Source organism: Athene noctua, chromosome 1, assembly GCF_965140245.1.
Source record: "Athene noctua chromosome 1, bAthNoc1.hap1.1, whole genome shotgun sequence".
Taxonomy (NCBI): Eukaryota; Metazoa; Chordata; class Aves; order Strigiformes; family Strigidae; genus Athene; species Athene noctua.
In genome coordinates, this window is record NC_134037.1 from 247,150,917 (window position 1) to 247,156,211 (window position 5,295).

A 5,295-nucleotide genomic window follows, 5' to 3' on the forward strand; every position below is an offset into this window, starting at 1 on the left:
AGGCAGGCAAAACAACTGCTACAGGTCAGAATAGGTAATAACATTTTTTCAGGCCCCCAAAAATCCTTGTACAGGATGAACAGATTCTGTGTCAGTTCTTGGCCAGTATGGAGAAATGTGCTTTGCCAAATAAAAACCTTGGAGATATACTATAATTTATGAAGGACATGAGCATCAATTCAAATTTCAAAACAATGTAGTGAAAAATAAGCTGTTGAAATTCAACATTTTCTAGAAAGACAGAAAAGCCTTAGTAAATCCTGTGATAGACATAGTTAATTGTATCTTTAAAAAAAGGAATGATAGGCTAACCATATTAGGAACTATCAATTCATATCTCTACTGTGCAAAGCATTTCTCTGAAGAGTTCAGGCAAATGGTTCCTCGTAGTACCTGGCCCCAAACCCTGCTTTCCAACATAGCTATGGGATGCTTAAATTCAATGCATTTCCCTGACTCTTCAGCTCAGCACCAGGCTGCAGGGGAGCGGGCAGGAGCGGGGGCTCACAGCCGCTCTTCTGCTGCGCCGTACTCAGAGTATTAAAACTGTGAGGTAAATTTCTGATGAGCTGCAGATTTTTAAGGTTGTAAAGGTGTAAATTTGTCACAATTTCTGTTGTCTTTAGCAGCTTAAATGTGCAAGAAGCATTCACAGTATATTATTTTTGAAGTATCTCAGTTGACATTACTGTGTTGGATTAACTTTTGACTGGATAGATGGAAGCTGCCCTGGAAACCTTGAAGTTTAATTTTCCTTCATATTCTGTGGTCTAAATCAACATTAACAGTGTGTAAATTTTGCTCCAATAATTTAAATTTACTTTAAAATGTCTTGGATTTACTTCATTACTTTCTTCAGCAGTAGGAGACCATTATCTGAACATAAACTCTCAGTTTATTACCCTGATCACTTAATCACATCATTTTATCTCTGCAGCATGTAAATATAGAAACAATAAAAGGAGAAAGAACAGATTATGACAAGAGAGGAACAAAACCCAAAAGCATTTGAGAGTGTCATTTTACTATCATAATGCAGCCTTTAAAAGTAAGTTGGGAAGGTACCTTACAGGCTGGATTGTCTCCAAAAGGTAGAAGGCTCCTATCAACAGTTATCAAGATACCAGTATTAAAGTAATTTCTCATACAGAATTCAACATTAACAGTTTTTCAGTAAAGAGTTCAGACATAGAAGCTGTGTTTGTTTATATCACATACATTTGCATGCTTTAGAGACCCTTCTTCTGACTCAAGGCCTGATTTTGTGACATATGAGTTCCCCTCTTCTCCTGAGTTTCAAAATAAACAAACCCAACTTTTGCTTTCTTCAAAAACATATCCTTCAAAACCAGTGGCATATGATAGTTTCTTTTAAAATACTTTTACAGTATTTATGCCCTTATTCAGTAATTTGTCATTTTGGTCTTCCAAGAACTTCCAATTAGAGCAATAAAGTTCCACTGTAATTTATAAGATACCACTGTAGCTTTTTGCCTCACTGGTGCCTACAATATCGATGACGTAGCTATATACTGGGATATGTAGATTGTTTATACAAGCTCTACAGCTGTTGAAGTGACATCACTCACAAATGTTTAAATGGATACCTGCATTGATACCACATTTAGTGAGATGAATTGATGTAATTAGTCTTCTACAAAAGCTTCTACATATCATGGTGACAGAGAAACAGAAGACTAAACAGTACAATCCCCCCCCCCCCGTAATAGAATCAAAAAACCCTGAATAAAGAGATTCAAATCATCTAGAAATCCAGCATTACAGTAAAATCACATGCAGTTGCACTAGAAATACGAGGCTTATCTTTTTATCAGGAAGACAATTTAGAAGGAGTGGGAGGAAAGTAACAGTAGTATTCAGGGGACTGAAGAACAGGCAGAAGATAAGAAAAATCCTCAATAGCTCCACTGCCTTGTACTTTGAACAATAGTTTGCACTATCACTACATGAACATAATACAGTAGAATTGTTATTAACAATGCCTCCAATTTATAGTCACTTTGCACTGGAGCAAGATCTTTTTCATAAAGTTAATAACAAATTACTGATATGAAGTGTATGGTTAAGCAGATCCCCATTTAACAAAGTCACTCAGCCAGTTTGCAGATACCTCAGTATATATAAACTGTGTTTACCCTTAACTCAAGCAGCTAGACAGTATTCAGACATCTTTTGTTGGATCTTTTTCACTGGAAGAAAAATACCCATTCTTTCTTTGCATATCCTGGTTGTGCAAATCATCTATCCAAAGTCCTGCTTCCTAACACAGTAACAACATGTGACAGCAGGAGAGTAACTTCCACATTCAGAAGCCTAACTGTATTTCCAGATAGGTCTGAGTTCAGAATTTCTGCTCCATGTGGAATTGAAAGTACCAGATTTTATTTTTTGTTTTATCCCTGTGTGAGAGATGAGAAACCAGGCCTGCGAGAAACTAAGAAAAACAGCCTGAGAAAGCAAAAGTTGAGGCTGATCGAAGGAATGCCTCAAACACTCTCAAGACAAAACTCTGAGTCACAGGATGCATTTTGTGGAGGTCGAAGCTGATAAGGCTGCCCAAATAACAGAAGATGCAGCTGAAGGAGGGAGTCCTGTGGAGACAGGACAGCCCTGCTCTGGGGCACCTGGACAAATTTCAAGGGCCATCTGTCCTGTGAATGACCTTTGCTTCATTATCCATGAAATGCATATTAAAGTTAACACCCCTCAATATGCTAACGAGGGTTAACATTATCATGCTAATTACATCATCCCATGAAACACCTTACCCCTCCCCATACATGGGATACCTAGTATGTGGGTTGACCTAGCGGACAGACCCAAGGAAAGTGGGTATAAATCAAGGGGCGGAAAGAAAGGGGGGGGCCCTGGAGAGTGCCATGAAGCAAAGAAGACGGATCAAACAAAAAAGACAGCTGCCTCCTGGAACCCCCGCTGGTGGGATCAGCACAGAAACCCAGACCAGTGATCTGTATTTCCCCATTCCCTCTCTCCCTCTTTTCCCTTTCCCATTAAGCAGTGCAAGGCATATTGTATTGCTTGCCACAACTTGCTATATACTTAGCCAATTATCATGTGTTCAATTAGTACACTGTGGGTAGTTAATAAATGTTTGGACTTGGAGACTTGTTGTCTGCTCCAATTGGGGATTTGTGAATCTGAGTCACTTGTGTCCCTCGTCTGAGTGGGAAGTGACACCCTGTAGTGAAGGGATATCCCTGTAGGCACAAACACAAACTCCATGTTTACTGGTTTCTGTTAAATGAGAATTATATAATTTCATGACAGTGGTAGTGAAGAATTACATGTCATTAAGTAATGTGTATCAAAAATCCAAAAGCAGGTTTGAAGGCTGTAAACCAGTGACTAAAACTTACTCCTCTTGGGTTCCCCTTCAGGCCACAGCACTAGCGCTCTCCATTGCCCTTTCTAACTTCCTGGTTGCTTTCATACATTCACCCAGTCTGAATCTCATGCAACCAAATCAACATCCTCCTCCCTCCCCATTCTAGGAGTCACTCTGGTTTGATCTCCACTAGAGTGGAGCTGAAACCTCCTACAACTAGGTCAATAATACTTTAACTTCATGACACAAATCAATGACATAATCAAAAGTATTCTTCTCTTTCAAAGTTATTCCAAATATGTTGCTGGGTTAACTATGCACTAGTAGGCTTTGTCAGATTCGGCATTGCCTCTCTGTGCAGGTGATCTATGAGACTCTCCACAGCTGTCTCACCATCCTTTCCACCAGTTTCTTCTACCCTTCCTCCTAGTCATCAGTCTTGGTGATTGTTGGGCCTGGGATGCTGCAGGTTTCAATTTAACATTTTGCTTTATCTTCAGACTTTAAGCTCAGTTGGAATTTTCCTAGTCCTTTACTCAATCTCATTTGCCTTCCTCAGAGCCTGTTTTGTTCCACCCTTGGCCCTTTCTGTTGCTTCCACCATCTCGTGCACCAGCAAGGTATCACCACAGCCCACACGGGAGCCAAAATTAGGCTTCCCAGATAAGGTCATTTGGTAGGTCCTTTCCTGGTTTCCTTTTTTATCATTTTCCAGGCACAGAGCCAGGATCTGGGCATTTTGCCAGCACACATGCTGCTCTCCCACCCCTCCCTGGACCTCATGTCTTCGTGCCTACCTCACCTCTGGAGCTGTGCCTGGGGCTGCACCCCTCACTACACCCCTGCAGTGGAGCCACTCCTGGTCCTGGCCCAAACACCTCTGCATCGGCCCCACCTGTGAAGCCGTGCCCCAGGCTGGGCTCCTCCCCACACCCTTGGCCTTGTGCTTCCCTGCCAGCTTCCTCCCACGTTTACCCAGGAGTGGAACCCAGCCTGGGTCCATCAAGCTGGAGTGTTTAATGGCTTGAATTTTGAATGCAGACAAAACATATACATAGGTACAATTAGAATTTATTCTGCTTGAGAAATGGAGAGAACATGGGGTGTAGCAGTATGCTTCTCTCCCAGATAAGCATCAATCAAACATCTATCATGTTATGTACTTTTAATTGATTTGTAGGTGGATATAGCGGTATACCATCCCCAGACACATCAGGCTCCTCTATAGGTACATCTTCCAGAACAGGTGTTCCTCTTCTCTCATGATGACTTTTGCTGCAGGTGCATCAGAATATGATCACCACTTTTTTGGGGTCTGGCTGGGATAGAATTAACTTTCTCCATAGCAGCTGCTAGACTGCTGTGGTTTGCATTTGTGACTAAAACAGTGTTGATAACACAGCAGTGTTTTGTATGTTGTTGAGCAGTGTTTGCACAGCATCATTCTTTCTTTGCCCCACTCTGCCCAACCAGCAAGTAGGCTGGGGGTGCACAAGAAGCTGGGAGGGGACACAACCAGCCGACCCAGACTGACTGAAGGGATATTCCATGCCATATGATATTGTGCTCAGTAATAAAATCTTGGGGCAAGGAGGAGGAATGGGGCATTTCTGTGGTTAAAGCATTTGTCTTCCCAAGTATCTGTTATGCATGATGAGGTCCTGCTTCCCAGGAAGCGGATGGACATCCGCCTGACAATGGGAAGTAGTGAATTAATTCCTTATTTTGCTTTGCTTGCACATGCAGCTTTTCTTCACCTGTTGTCTTTATCTTGACCCACAAGTTTTCAGCTTCTGCTATTCCAAGTCTCTCCCTCATCCCTCCTGGTGGGAGTGAGAAGGAGACTGGGTGAGTGCTCAGCTGCTGGCCAGGGTCAGCCTGCAACAGCATTCAAACTACCTTGGCCTTGGCTGACAAAGTCTTTTCAT